Genomic DNA, 16,169 nt, shown 5'->3' with positions numbered 1-16,169 from the left:
TCGTGCTTAGAAGCTTCTGCAAATGCAGGTGAATAACTGGGGTGGGTTAGTATGAACATGTGCCCGACAAAGCTGCTGTTTTAAGTGCTTCAGTCACGCTGCATGAAGGGCAGCTCTGAGCTTACTGTGAATGTTATCAACAAAAATGTCTAGCTCAATATCCTGCAAATAGCGCAAAGGCAATGTAACAATATTTCAGTATTTGGCTACCCGCACAAATCAAAGTTTCCTCTCAGGGTACAAGTCCTAAAGAAAGAAGTGAGGGGGCTAACTAAGTTGGGCGGTATGCAAGTGACATCATGGCACGTGACATCAGAGGACATGACTTTACGGCTCGTGGCACTGCATTTGGCATCATAGGAAGTGGAATCCGTACCAATGACCTCACAGTCACTGACATCAGATCTTAAGACCACACATAGTTGTAGCAGATCTATCATGAGTACATTTGAGTGCATTACGATATTTACCAAATTAGATTTTGCATTGGGGTTGTGCCAAAATATTGACACAACCCCGATGCAAAAACTGGGCCTCAGCTTATATATATTGTTTTAAACCCTGCCACAAAGAAATTGGCAACAAGGAGAAACATGGCAGTAAATCTGTTCTGTGTAATTGTTTGCAATATCTGTATTTTTAAAAATATATTTTGGGGTTAAGGCACCTGCTGCAGAGATCTTTGTGTGCCAGCTAAATCTCAGCGAATAATAATAGTGGTAAGATAACTCTGGAGGATAATCTATTTGATTGGAAGATCTGTGTTTTGCCTAGTCCTAACTTTGAATCAAAGTAGCAGAGAGGGTTATGTCTCATGCAAAGCACATTATGTAACACACAGATGACAGATTTTTATTTTATGTGAATGAGTAAGTGAGTTACTGCTTTTAAGACAGAGATCCATTTGTTACTTGCAGTTCATAAATTGTAATCCTTCTAATATAGCTCTCTGAGGTATCAAGGACATGGAACTCTCACTGTCTTATGTAAAACATCCTTCAGATTGATGTACACACATACGATTTATTGTCAAGGTATAATCTGTATGTGTGATGCTTTGACACCCTGCATTGGGATGAGTAGTGGCACTAGTAATCGCAATGGAGGGTGATCATAGCACTTTACATCACATGTACACAAAAAACAATTTAAATGCCACTATTTTGTTTTATTTATTTTATAGTGCCTTAGTGCTACTGCAGTGCTAAAGCACTGTAAAAGAATTACAACAAAATAGATTAGCTAATTTATTATCATAAAATCACACTTCATCATTCTCTGCTTTAGCCAAATGTAACACAGATATATCTCAAGGTTGTACCTTCGGGACTATTCTTCTCTGTTGATCAATGTCGCTTCCACCAGATATCATTATACATCATACAATCAATCAGTAGTCAGTTATCCATAACAAAATAGTGCCGTGTAAATTGGTATTTGTGTAAATACTGGGGCAACCAACACATATGACATTCTTACAGTGTATGCATATCTCTTATGTACAGAGACTGAAAAAAGTCAAAAGCATTTCCCTCTTAAGTGTCTGTGAAGTGATAAGAGGTGAGCCTTTGTTTTTCCTTCATTGCATCTAGGTGTGAGGCTCCTCTTCCAACAAAAAAGAGGCCTAATGGCCCCTTAACTTCATCTTTTGGTATTGGCCAAGCTGAAATCTGATAAACCCCATCCCCGTCTGCACGGTGCTGCTCAGAACAAAAGCAGACAATGTACAGGCGCTGCTAAAAGTGTCCCAATGTCAGAAAATTATACCGGAATGAGTTCAGCATACTTCTGTGAATTGCGAGAGACGTAGGAAAGGGAGGTGGCACTCTGCTGTATCAGCCAGCTTTGCAGCAGGGTAGACACTGTCTACCCTCTGAAAATAGTAGACTGATGCAATCTACCTACGTCTACCCTTGACTCGAGCCCTGCCTAACTTGGAATGAATGCCAATTATTAAGTTTCTTGGAGTTGGTTGTCCTCTAGGCCCCGTTTGATTTGTTATTTAATGGGGCAATAGTTCATTGATGCAGCTAATACTAGTTAGAAGAGTTGCAATTTTTTTGCCTTTTCTTGATATTTATGGTCGATTTTTTTCAGAGAACGAGGATCATTTTTTAAAGGAAACACTGTTGATGCTAGCAATGTCTAAAGAAAGCTAAGGTTTGCAGGCATTTAAAATAGCTTCTAGACAGGAATCATCTGCAACACTGGTGACCTCAATTAATTTGGAGGCGTAAAGAATTGAATCAGTAGTAATGGCAAAAAAACTTGGAAAGAGAAGCCTTATGTAGAAGTTAAACATTTGGATTAGGCCTATGTGTGCAAGATAAATGTCAATGTCTATGACCTTTATGTTGACTTTGTTGAAGTAAAAAATAGAGGACATTGCCTTGGGCTTCCTGGTGTGACAGCAATCTGTCTGAGGCTTTTAATTTGATTAGCGAATTGAAAATGTTAAACAGTTCTCTTTGGTTACAAGAATCAGAACTCCTATGGCAATAGTAGAGTTTATTATTGTTGGCATAACGTGTGTATCCTCTGGCATGGATGTGGCTCAGTAATTTGTTTCCTCACTTAAGTGGCCATAGGCAAGGTTGTTTCATATTGTACAATAATACCTGTTGAAAGTAACGTGAACATGATGTGGGATTTGCAGTACATAGGACAAGGGAGCACAGTAACTAGGAAAACACATTCCAATAGTTTTTGATGAACACAAGTGTTTCATCAGTGTAAATGTATGCAAACATTAACCACGGAAATATACTTAGTAACAGGGTTGTGACTGATGATCCATACAATCAATATTATTAACAAAGGTTATTGGGTGCGTAGAGTAGAAGGTACTGCCTGTGAAGTGTTGATATACTAGTTATTAAACTCAAAGTACATTTTGTGAACAGATACTGTAATTTCTCACTTAAACTGCATCAGCGAGACAGAATCAATTGAACATTGACTTTTAGCTCTGCCTCAGACACAGTTTAATACATGTCTGAGTGCTTTTAAAACTCATTGACCAACTTATAAATGATTAAAACACTTACCTTGTGGCAATCCGGAGGTCTATCTATCATGATGTCTGCTTGACAGTTCACACAGAAACTATTATTGGTTGAGGTAGGTTTCCCTAGTCATGAATACCAAATTGCACTTCTCAGAAATTGCATCGTGTTGTGAGGTAATGGAAATGAAAACATCGCTGCTGAAAGAAATATTTATGGTAAGTATACTGTGAAAACACCTGCATATTACCACTGGAAAATTGAGTTGCTTTCCACATTTTGCAGATGTACACAAAATTATACTAAAACTATTTGCACTAAAAAATTTAAATGACATCCCCTAATTACGTTTTTAAGCTTAAGTATGTGAAATCTGTTGCTGTCATTGTTTAAAAAGTTGAGTTTTTCAAGTCAGGAAGACAAACGCTATGATGTATGCTTGGGGGTAAAAACACTTTGTGATGTTTATTTTGGCTTTATTGTCCACGAAGTGCATAATTTGTAAAAAAATTAATAATAATAAGTACATGGGCCTATCTCAGGTCTTGCCAAATGCCGGGGTTGTTAAGTACCAAGTCTGTCCAGTCTTTACTTAACCGCATGCAGGAGCGGCTTGCAGGATGGAAAAGGTGTGGGGCAGTGCGTCATGGTGCATGAAAGCAGCATTAGGATTGGACGGAGCGCCGAGCTAGGGCACTCCGTGGCAGACTGAAAGTCTCTGCTTGCTGTCTCCAACCCAACAATGCAGTGCCTGCGGTGCTGGGTTGGAGAGAGCCCTGTGCGCATGTGTGTTGGGCCAGCCCGAGACGGCTGGCCAAACATACATGCGTACTGAGGGGGAGTGCTGTGCACCCGTCCCCGTCACAGCCTAACGACCCCTCCCCTTTTACTATAAAACAATAATAAACGTTGTTTATTATCTTTTTATGGTAAACGTTGTGCAGCTGTTGCTGCTGACAGAGGGGGTGATGCGCCTCTGGCCCAATGGAGGAACCGTCCCTGACCGCATGGCTCTTTTTTATTCTAATACCCATAGTTCCTGCCTCTATATTTCACTCTTTTATGTGCTTATTAATGCCTGTTTTTTTCTTTTTGTCACTGTGTTCCCATCTTTCTCTTCCTCCTTCCTTCCCTGCTTTTTTTTCTTTTGCTCTGGGTCAAATTCTCATGATGAGAAATAAGTCCTGGTGCTCAAAATGAGTGCAAAGTTAAGCACTATGGGTGTGTGTTAAATCCCTCAACCTTTGTGTTCACTGGAATTTAAAAAGCTGGATTTTCTGAAAAAAAAGTACCTCATTAATATGTTATCCTGATTATTGGAACTCTCCATCCATAGGAGCATGAACCAAAATATTCTACTGTCTGCAAATAGAAATGAAAAACCAAAAAAGACATTTTTAGTCAAGTCTTGGTGATTAACGTGATTCTGATAATAGCACCTCTGTATTTTATTCAGCCTGGCAAACTATCAATCCTGGCACACCGTGTTGAACAGGCAACACAGCAAAAGACACTGCATTTATTGGATAATTTGATAGTCTGGGTTAACACATTCATATGATCCAGATGTGGATTACATGTGGGGTACTGTTGGCACCTTGTATGTATAGGATGCATAGGAGACCACCTCCTTACCTATTTTGAACACCAAAGTCTTGACGTTAAGTCCTACATCGGAAACTCGCAGGGTGCCTTAAATATCACTGAGTGCTTTGAGCAAAATGATATTTTCAGCACACATTTCACTAATTTGAAATGCTAGATCAGCCAAAGTTGGCTGAAGCAGAGTAGTTCTCTTCTTTCCTGCACCACGCAGCTAGCTACATCTCCCATTTTCAGCACCCTTCTAAACGTCTTTACCCACAAAGTCCCAAGGCCCACAAAATTATGTCTCTGGATTTCTTGATGACTCTCATTCCATTGACTCACAGACGTACATGAAGCTAAAACCATTAAGTATCTGTTCTTAGGATTGAAAATGGATTGAGGTGCTCTCCAGTAGCAAGTACTATCTTTTTAGGTAAAATAAAGTTAACATGCACAAGGACACATTCATCATTTGTAGGCACAGGGAGATTGCTTGATTTGACTAGAATCACAGGATGTTGAGCCGACACAGAGACTCGGACCTGGTTCCTCAATTTTCCAGAGTAGAAATTTAGAGAGCATTTTCAAGATACATATTTAGATGAAATAAACCAAGATTTTTAGATGTAACTGCACATCCAATAAATATTTTTAAGATGTTCCATCTTAAAGTGGCAAGAAAGCACCTGTAAAGGTACCTGACGCCTAACAGTAACAATACCTGCAGGTGGATTCAGATGGATACTTCCCCCTGCAGATTCCTCACCTAAAGAACAACCCCCAGATGCCAAACTGGATCCAGAAAACTTCAAAGAGCTCAAGTCACTGGTAGACGGCGCTGATCTAGGTTGACACAAGATGTTACATCAAATAAGGCCATAAAGTGCCCACCCTTGTGTAACAGCATCGGTTTGCTTTTTTACATTCCTTGGATAGGGATATGGAGCTTAGCTCTCTCGTGCAATGTTCTCTCACAGAATTAAAACATTTAGCAGTATCATGTTTCCTCCCAATAAATCAGGGTTCAAACCCTGTGGGGATTGTGAGGGACAGAAGTTCATCACTGACCCCCACGTTCAATATCAATTGAAGGGAGGCTTGTGGGACACTTTTCACTTGAGGCAAAACATTCAGCTGCATTAAGCTCCCCTGTCCCATAGCCTTGATTCCTCAAGTTCTGGGGAAGATTTATTAAGATCGGGCTCAAGTCATTTTCATCTTCCCAGATTGCTAGAGAAAGGTATGGCATGTAGACCTCCTACGCTTCTCCACATATCCCCCACCTTGCATCCCATTCAGGCCTCACCTTCTCTCCCTAGTAATGGGGAATGGTTCTGCCCCCCAATCTCTGAGACCTTTGCCTTTATGTATGGAGATTGACCCGGGTCATCTGAGTTCTTTTGACCTGCTACCAGAGGTGGTCGATGTAAACTTTCCAGCGCATCACCCCTCCACTAAATCTACTTACTCTGGCAGATGGGACAACTTTGTTGCATGGCTTGCAGACAGTAATGTAGACCCCTTGCAGGCCAAGTTGCCATAGGTTCTGAAATACACACTTTCCCTTGTGGCAACTGGAACTATGAAGGGGAATTTGTCTGCTTGACTAGCCATCCCTTTTTAAGTCCCCTATTGTTATGTGTTTTTGTTTGCTATCATTTCTGGTAGAGGAGTTAGAAAACTGCAAGCCCATAGCTGCTGTCACACCTTCACTTCTTTTTGTTCTGAAAACTTGGTGTTACGAACCAGCACTGCTTTTCTTCCTAAAGTGTGACCCCTTTTCACCTTGGTCAATCCTTCAGTTCTCCAAGGTTTTATCCTCCAACGGATGCCTTGGTTGGTTCCTAGGTGAGTGGTTAATTACTACCTGGAAGACACTAAGGAATTTCAACTGGATGATCCGATCTTTGTCAGGTATTGTGGTGCCAAAATGGTAAGCTGGTACAAAGGAGGAGTATTTCACAATAGCTCATCCTCTGTATTAAGATCTGCTACACATAAATCAAGAAAGAACATCTGGAAGGGGTCAGGACCCATTCCACCAGGTCTAAGTCTACCACTCCTGTCCTTACCAAGGGGGTTCCTTTTGAAAACATAGGCATCCTTTCACACCTTTGTCAATTACTATTGCCTGGACTCTGAGGTGCACAGGGTTGCAAACTTTGCCAAGTCCATTTTGCAAGATTTCATCATCTAACCACCCATCAAGCCTCCTCTAGGGTAGAGTATTACTCTGAAATTTGTTATACAGGTGATGAATCTGCAGGTGGAAGAACTCATCAGAAGAAAAAGTTACTTACCTGCACTAATGATCTTTCTGATGGATACTGTAAGTGCAGGTTTCTCACCGACCAGTCCACCTCCTCCTTTTATGGATGAGTTATAGGGAAAGTTGTTATGAACCCAAACTATATATTTTGGTACTGCACTATTTGATCAATGCCTCAAAGCTTTGTGGGGTGGGGTGGTTGATGGAAATCAATGTCATTTCACCGGGTGGCTGCTTTATGTCCTCAGTGATGCTGCCTAATGTCAATTTGGGTGTTGACCAATACCCACGCATTCCACCTGTGACTTGATAGCACAGAAGTTTTCTGCATCCAGTCTGGTGCCTGGAACTTGGTTTAAAGAGGACAAATCTGCAGGTAAATTGAGTATCCACCAGGAAGACCATTATTGGAGGTAAGTAACTTTTTCTTCTAGGACAACCAAGGACAACAAAACTTACTATCATGTTCAATTTCAGAGCAACTACCTCATATATGAGAAATATTTGTGGTCTCTGTCACATTTTGTTCCCAAATTCTTTGTCACCTGCAAATTAGCTAGCCTGAATTTAAGGTGCATGCATCTACATAATAGACAAGTATCAAGCCCACATAAGGTTCACAGCCATTTAGTACCTTGGCTTTCACATAGCTTACTGTTATCACATCAGGCCACTAATAAACCCTGGACGATTTACAAAAAAGTACCTGATTATGAGTTTGGCAGTGCATGGACCACCGTGGCGCAAAGGTAGTGAGACCGCCGTCAGGTTGGCAGTCGGACCACTGTACTACAGTGCATGTAGTTCCATAGACGAAAGACCACTGCTGTCCCACCATCACCGCCAGGCAGCACAGACTGCCGCGATATAGGCCAATGAGGCTGTCAGAGCCAGTGATTCCATCAGATAGATTATGATGTTGCTTACCGGTGACGTTACTGTGGTGGTCAAACCACCATGTCCCAGTAGGTGGAAGCGGAGGCATATAAGGGAGGAGCTCACCTGTCGGAAGCATCACCTATCCTGTGCGCCATAGAGCTGATCCTACACATCCTGCCAGTCCTTTTGATGATAGGTGGAGACAAAAATCAATGCTGCCGTGGACATAACGGACGGTAAGGCAAAACACCAACACATGCCCGCAAACACAACAACAAATTGACCCACGACCATTGACCAGGTATAGGGGCTGTGTTCCGTGGACTAAGTATAATCTTATGTGTCCCGGGTTGGAGATGTACACAACTTATGACCAAATCACAGCCCCATGACCCCCCCTTCGGCCAGGTCATTGATACTGCATTGCCGCAGTTCACAAAACCACATATATCTGCACATCGCAGTTTCGGGGACAGGGAAGTGTGCATAACATTGTGTCAAACAGCAGCAACCACACATTAACCTCACACTGCTAATTGAACTGACAACCCCATATGTCATGGCCTGTTGTGATATTGAAGAAACATATGTATGGATGTGTCATTTAAACCAAATACCTTAGAAAAGCAGTATTTAAGAATCACATAGGCTGCACAATAGCAGCAACCATCAATTGAATAGCCATTCTATTTCCTTTTTAAAAAAAGAACCAAACTTGACCTATGACCAATCAGGTGACAGCTCCCTCTGCAATACTGCCAAGAGAGGCTCTCTCCCTCATATTTTCAAGCACAAGAGTGAAGTATTCACTGAGGTAAAAGGGGGAGCCTCAGAGGTGAGGAGGGTGGGTCACATGTGAATCTATGAAAAATACCAATACTTTATAACTGCAGTTACAGGTAGGTAACTTTCTTTCGTTTCCAGTAATGGATCTTTTATAGCTTCACATGCTAGAATCAGAACAGCAAGAAGTACTTAAAGCAAGTATTACGACCCTTAGTGGATGGTGGGTGAATAGTAAAACAGTTCACAGTAGTCTCTAGGAGAAATACAATTACTATGTATGCATAGTATATTTCATATTTAAATACCTTGTTGGACCACAGAAGCAAAACAAGCATTAGAGAAAATGATAACAGTTTGCATTAAAAAGTATTCTCACCTTACAGAAATAGATGGTGCAGCACCACCTGTCCTACATCTGAATTGCTGTGTTGTGCTGACTCCACGTAGTGGTGCTGCGTGAAGGAATGGGTAGTCTTCCATGTCGCAGCCCGGCACATCTTATCCAATGATATTCAAGCGAGAAAAGCACCAGAGGATGACACTGCCCTCGTGGAATGTGCCTTAGGTTTCTTGGTCAGTGGTTTGTCAGCTTTAGAGTGGCAGAACTGAATGGTCGCTGAAATCCACCATGCTATTTTTGGTTTCCTCACAGGAGCTCACTTACATCCTTGACTGTAGGAGACTAATGATTGATCTGTCTTACAGAGCCACTTAGGGCCTGATTACGGATTCGGCGGAGGGGATTACTCCATCCCAAAAGTGACGAATATCCCGCCCGCCGAATTACGAGTCCATTATATCCTATGGAACTCGTAATACAGCAGGCAGGATATCCGTCACATTTGGGAAGGAGTAATCCCCTTCACTGAAGTCGTAATCAGGCCCTTAGTGTGCTGGAGATAGCACTTTAGACATTGTTTAATGTCTAGTGAATGTGGAGCTCTTTCAGCTGGTGTAGTTGGGTTTGGAAAGAATGTCCACAGAATGATGGGTTGGATGAGATGGAACTGAGATGGAACCTTCGGAATGTATTTTGGATTTGTTCAGAGAAGCATAAAGTCATCTGAGAAATGCAGGAAAGATTCCTGGATCATAAAAGCCTGTATGTCACTAACTCTTCTGGTAGAGGTAAGAGAAAGAAGAGTAGCGACCTTCCATGTGAGAAATTTTAGCTCAGCTTTATGTATTGGCTTAAATGGAGATTTTATAAGCTGAGCAAGCACAATGTTGAGATGCTACTCAGAGGAGGTGGGTGCATGGGAAGGAGAGTATGAAATAACCCTTTCATAAATTGTTTGATGAGCCTGGTACAACAAACGGAAACCGTATTCACAGAAAACCAGAAATTGCTGCCACATGGACTTTCACTGAACCTGTCCTGATTTGGCGAGCGAAAGGAGATAAGGCATGATTTGTTCAGGTGAAGCCTCGAATGGATGCAGATTGTTTTGTTGACACCAAGCACAGAATCTCTTCCACTTCAGCCTATAAGTCTTGTTTGTACTTTTGGCTTGTGCTCTGGAGAGTATCTCTCCTCATTCCTGATCAATATTCATGTTTCTGAATTCATTGAACTCTGGAGCCATGTGTGCAACTGGAGAGAGGCTGATTCTGAATACAATATCTGGCCTTGTGTCTTCGTCAGTAGTGTTTGCTTCTGGGAAAGTGGAATGGGTTTGGTCACTGACAAGAGAATCAGCTCTGTTAACCAGTATTGTCTGGGGCATCTGGGAGCTATTACAATGAGCTGGCAACGTTCTGATTTCATTTTCCGGAGAACCGTGGCAATCTATGGGAAAGGGAGAAAAGTGTATCCAAAGATCCCGGACCATTGCATCAAAAGGGCATTCCCCCACAATCCTGGTAGTGGGACTCGACTGGCATAAAAGTGGCATTTGGTGTTCTTGCTTGTAGCAAAGAGATCCAGAGCTGGTTGACCCCAACTCGAGAAGATCATGTTTACCTCCTGTTGATCCAGCTACCATTATTAGCAACTGTCTTCTGCCCTGCTGAGCATGTCTGCAAGAGCATTATTGAAACCAGACACATGGTATGCCCTGAGGGAAATTTTGTTTAATGTGAGCCAATCCCAGAGAGCTTGACTTTCTTGTGAGAGGTATAGGGATTGTGTTACTCCTTGTTTGTTTACATAATATATGCTGGTCAGGTTGTCTGTGTGGACCGACACTGATGAACCTAAGATCCATGGAAGAAAGGCCATGTGCGTGAGAAAAATGGCCTACAATTCCAAGAGATTGATATGCATCGATTTTAGATTTTTGGACCACTTTCCCTGGATGCACATGCCCTGTAAATGACCGCCCAGCACTCTAAAGAGGTGTCCATAGTAATAATGAAGTCTGGAACTGTGATAAGGAATGTCGAACCCTGGGAAAAGTGATTGCTGTTAGTCCACCACTGCAGTCTTTATTATTCTTGGCGTAACGGTGATTAAGTCCTCATAGGACCCTTGAGAGTGAATCCATTGGAGCTAGAGTTCTTCCTGCAGTGGCCTCAACTTTAACCGCACTAGAAGTACTAGGGGTTGATTTAAGAACCCCTAGCACCTCCTTGCGCACATTACTGTAATTTGTTTATGCTAATGTGGCCCAACAAGGCCAAAAATGCCAGGCCAAATTTATAAAGTGGCACAATGCATGCATTGCAGCACTATGTAACCCTTTGCGCTACATTATGTCTGCGCCAGGCATAATGTATGCAAAGGGTGCATTCCCCCGTTAGTGGGGCCAAAAAAAATGGAGCAAAGAAATCTAAAAGATTTCTTTGCATCATTTATTTGGGCACTTTTAACGTCTGCTCAAAGTAGGCGTTAATAAAAGGCACACCATTGTTTTCAGTGGGCCTCAATGGGCTTTGCAGGATTAGTGTAAAATCTTTTGACACTAGTCCTGCAAAGTCCCGAACTAGTGTCAAATGTTTTGGTGCTAATTTTCCTAACTACCGCCATGGGACGCCATATCTCAGATACAGCGCACACATGGTGGTGTTAGGGGGCGCTAAGAGCACAAGGAAAGTGTCACTGCACTGGTTGCAGCACCACTTTTCTTAAATTAAGCCCTAGGTTTATTGATGAACAAATGATCCCTAGCAGCGATTTGAAGAGCCTCACAGAAACAAACTTTCTTCTGATATATTTAGAGCCAGGGTGGTTAACCTTTGCTGTCTTTCTTCTGAGAGATAGGCCTTGTTTCTGACTGTATTGATTTTTTCACCCAAAAATATAATCTTGCGTGTTGGGATGATAGATGATTTTTTTGTGATTCACCATTAGACCCGAATTGTGAAATAACATAGTACAGGCATTGGTGGCCTGGGAAGCCTGCTGTGATGTTGGTGCTTTGAGAAGCCCATTGTCCAGATAGGGGAAGACTTGAAAGTCTTGTTCGCGAAGCTAGCTTGCACTGGTGCAAGGCATTTTGTGAAGGTTCGGGGGGGCTGATTTCAACCCGAAAGGAAGAACTCTGAATTGATAATGGGTACCGGCTACTGTGAAGAGTAGGTACTTGTGATACCTGCGATGCATCAGAATGTGAAAATAGGCATCCTGAAGAGCCAGTGATGTCATGTAATCCCCGCTGTTAAGAAGGTGCAGGATGTCTGAGAGGGTTATCATCCGGAAGGATTGTTTGCACAGAAACCTGTTCAATTGTCTAAGATTTCAAATTGGCCTCCATTCCCCCTGTCTTTTTTTCTTACCAGGAAGAATCAGGAGAGGAAACCTTGGCCTTTCTGATGCAAGGATACCTTATCTGTTGCCCCTTTGGAGAGCATTTGAATAACTTCTCATTCCAGTAAGTGAAGATGAGGTTGATATGTCCTTTTGGAGGGTGATTTTGGGGTTTCTGCACAAACTCTAGGGTTTGACCGGAAGACACTATGTCCAACACCCACTAGTCTGATGTTATCTTCTTCCATAGATGCAAGTAATGCAAGATGTTTGCGCCAACTTGTGTGCAATGAGGGGAGAAATTGAAGCTGGTACCCAATAGAAATCACTGATTGCGGCCGGTGTCTCGACCTCGGATGCCTGCTTCTGCTTGCCGCCTTGTCTGCTGTATGCTGCTGCAGAAGGTTGATGATAGGCTTGATGGTAAGTAGGCCTGAATTGTGACTGAGGCTGCTGTTGTTTTTGATAACCACTTCTGTAAGATGTGAAACCTCTGCCTCTGGGTCCTCATGAGGGCAATCTTTTATATTGCAGAGTGCCAACTGACTTTACAGTATTGGTGTCCGTTTTGACAGTCAATAAAGAATTGTCTATATGCTTGCCAAACAAAGTCTTGCCACCGTAGGCCATGTCCATCAATCAATCAGGGATTTGTAAAGCACAGCTACTCACCCGTGAGGGTCTCAATGTGCTGGAGGTGCCGGGGTGCTGAGGGTCAGTCTAAATGTCCAGTCCAAGATGTCTAAATCTTGCACTGGACCTCTGGCCTAGAAGAGATGGACTTCAGCCATCTCTGGCAGTGTAAAATCGCTGCCCCAGCAAGTTGTGGGAAACCAGTGGAAGCAATACCAAGGCGCAATCAATTATTTCTGCGGAAGTGCGTTCACCTTCTTGCAGCATTTTCTTAGCCTCAGGTTGTTTGTCTTCAGGAATGAGATCAAGTAAGGCACTCGCGTCATTTGTCGGTCATAGCAACCTAATATCGCTCATGTATTTGCTGTCCAGACACTAATGGCTGACATGTAGGAGACTCTCTTCCCAATATTGCCCAGATGTCTCCTTTCCTTATCCAGTGGAGCTGATATCGGGGTGGATGGATTCTTAGAGTGCCTTTTGGCAACTTGTGAGACTGGTTTTGAATGGCCTATTAAGCATGCTGAAGAGTTCTCCATAGTCTTGTATTTTTTATCCAGACGAGGTGGTACTGGTGGGACTGTGGCTGGATTTTTCATTATTTTAATTCCCTCATTCCAAATATAATCAATTATAGGGATGGCCCTTACAGATTTTCTGGGTTGCTCTTTAAAGTCCTGTAAAAAGCAACTACTGTAGTGTGTGAGACAGATGTTGGTGGATGGAAGCTCGTGCCAGCTCTATCTAACAGATTGTGGAACCCTCTGATGTCCTCAGGTGGAGAATACGATGGATGAGGAGGGGTTGGCGATGGTGTAGGAGCCAAATAATCATTCCACTCATCATGAACAAGCTGAGGGACAACAATCTCTCCCTCTTCTCTTCAGAGGAGATATTGGGGGTTATTCTAACTTTGGAGGAGTGTTAATCCGTCCCAAAAGTGACGGTAAAGTGACGGATATACCACCAGCCGTATTACGAGTTCCATAGGATAATACGGCTGGTGGTAAATCCGTCACTTTTCCGTCACTTTTGGGACGGATTAACACCTCCTCCAAAGTTAGAATAACCCCCATTGTCATCTCTGGGGTAAGGACTACTGGAGATGTTGGTGTTAATCTAGGAGTTGACAGAGGTAGAGGCAAGCTTTTTGGGGTGTCCAGAGAAGGAAGGTGTGGTTGCGTAAGCTGTTGTGACTGGTCCTCAGAAGGATCTGGGAATCTACATTTATAGTTTTGAAGCATGGTCTGAAGGTCTTGAATGAGAGACATAGGCATCTGAACTGTATTGCGTGGCTGAGGATATTGGAAAGGGTCATAATGTCTGCCATGAGGAGTATATTTAGATTCATAGTCTTGCTGGTACTATTCATCTTCATCATCCTGATCTTTGACACACAATTCTGATGGACTGTGTGCATCTCTATATGGCCCCTCTTCCTCAGACTCTTTCCTGTGCAAGAGATGTCTGGGCAGTAATGTGGGCACCTTGCTTTGAGATGTGTCCTCAGGATACAAGGCAGACCTTGTTACTTTCGTAATTCTGATCTTGGTATAAGGATCAGCAGGATTTGAAATGGTGGCATCAATGGTGTATTGTAGCTCTCAAAGGTGCTGTTGTCTAGGATGGTGTTGTCACGGGTGGCATCGATGATGATGGTGCTGTCGACGGTGATGTGGCCGTCAACAGAGATGTCATCAACAGTGTTGTCATTGACGATGGCTTAGTCAACTGTGTTCTTGTCAACGATGGCTTCATCAACAGTAACTTTGTTGATGAATGCGACGTATGAGATACAGATGGTGAAGCTGTCTTTGTCAACGGTTCTAACGTCACCTTCATCGACTGAGGTTTTTTCTTCATTAGTGGTGACGTCAAATACACCATTTCAGAATAACCTGTGCCACCTATCATCATTGACGATATTGGTGTCCATATAGCCGTTGTTGAAGATGTAAGCAACAACGATGTCCTGGTTGACGAGACAGTGCTGATGGTAGCTATGGTGGTGGTCGTCGATGGTGGTGTCAGCATAGACTAGACTTTTAAAAGTTGTTTTCTGGTTGTTAACGGCTTGGAGTAAGGAGAATGATGACGAGTCTCCTTTTTCTTAAAGTATAGAGTGGAGGGCTGTGAGGAGCGTGTGAAGAGGCTGACCCAGTGGAGATTAAATATGATTTCTCCTGTGAAGGGTCTTTATGGTGAGTCTTAGCAGCCTTCCTGCTCTCCTCAGAATGTCACTTGTCAGCAGATCATGACCTTTTCTGGCAATAAAGCCCAATGGCCAGTCCACAAATAGTAGTCCATGTGCACTGCTGTGCACCACAACTTGACTCACTGACCACTGGCATAGAAACCGCCGCAGGAAAGGGCATCATCTGGGCATGCCAGGCACCTCAATGATCTTCCTTGCATAGGGTGGGGTCAGATTCAGGGTGGGTGGGTTTGGTTTTGGGAGGGATTGGCTTTACTTTGGGAGGTGTGGGCTTAACATTGGGAGTGGTGGGTTTCTTCTTGGTGGGAGAGGTATAGCTGGTATCGTGGTGGGTGGGGGCAGATGTGACAGGGGAGGACCTGGACGTGGAAGGGATGGGTTGGGATGTGGGCAGGGTCCTTTTGGTTTTGGGAGGGTGGTTTCACAGGGGTAAGGGCAAAGGCAAAAAGGAAACTTTCTTTGGGAAAATGGGTAGGGTCTGCAGAAGGGATTAGGGGTTGGGAAGCTGAGGAATTGCTTGTCTGGCTGTGGTTGTTGTTCCTGCTGCTGTTGTATGTGTGTGTTTCCCTGAGGAATGCTTGAGTTTGGGAGGTGTCTGTTGCATGTGTGAGTGTGGGCATTTGCATTTCTTGGGGGGCTGTGAGTTGGGGTTGATGGCTAAGGTGAGAGTGGTGGATGTGTTTGTGGGTATTGGAGTGGTGTCTCTGGGTATGGTGTTTGTAATGTGTGTGTCTGCGGGTGTTTGGGGTAGTGTCTGGGGTATGGTGGGTGTGGTGTGTGGGTCTGTGAGGATGGTGTCTGGGGGTATGGTGTGTGTGGTGCATGTGTTTATGGGTGTTAGGGTGGTGTCTGTGGGTATGGTGGGTGTGGTGTGTGGGTCGTAGGGGTGGTGTCTATGGGAATAGTGGGTGTGGTGGCTGTGTGAGTGACTGTTGAGTGCTTGCATGCCAGTGTGTCTTTTTGTGCCTGTGCTCATGTGTGCTGCTTGTGTGTGTTGAGGTGGGTGCATGTGGATATGTGTGTGTGCTTGGGACCGGTAGGGAAAGAGGGAAATTTGATGGCAAAGAGGTAAGTGGTAGGGGAATATGATTGTGGGGGGTGGAAGGC

The sequence above is a fragment of the Pleurodeles waltl genome, chromosome 12, assembly GCF_031143425.1.
Source record: "Pleurodeles waltl isolate 20211129_DDA chromosome 12, aPleWal1.hap1.20221129, whole genome shotgun sequence".
NCBI classification, from domain to species: domain Eukaryota; kingdom Metazoa; phylum Chordata; class Amphibia; order Caudata; family Salamandridae; genus Pleurodeles; species Pleurodeles waltl.
The sequence above is the reverse complement of the archived record's forward strand: the minus strand, read 5'-3'. Positions refer to the sequence as shown.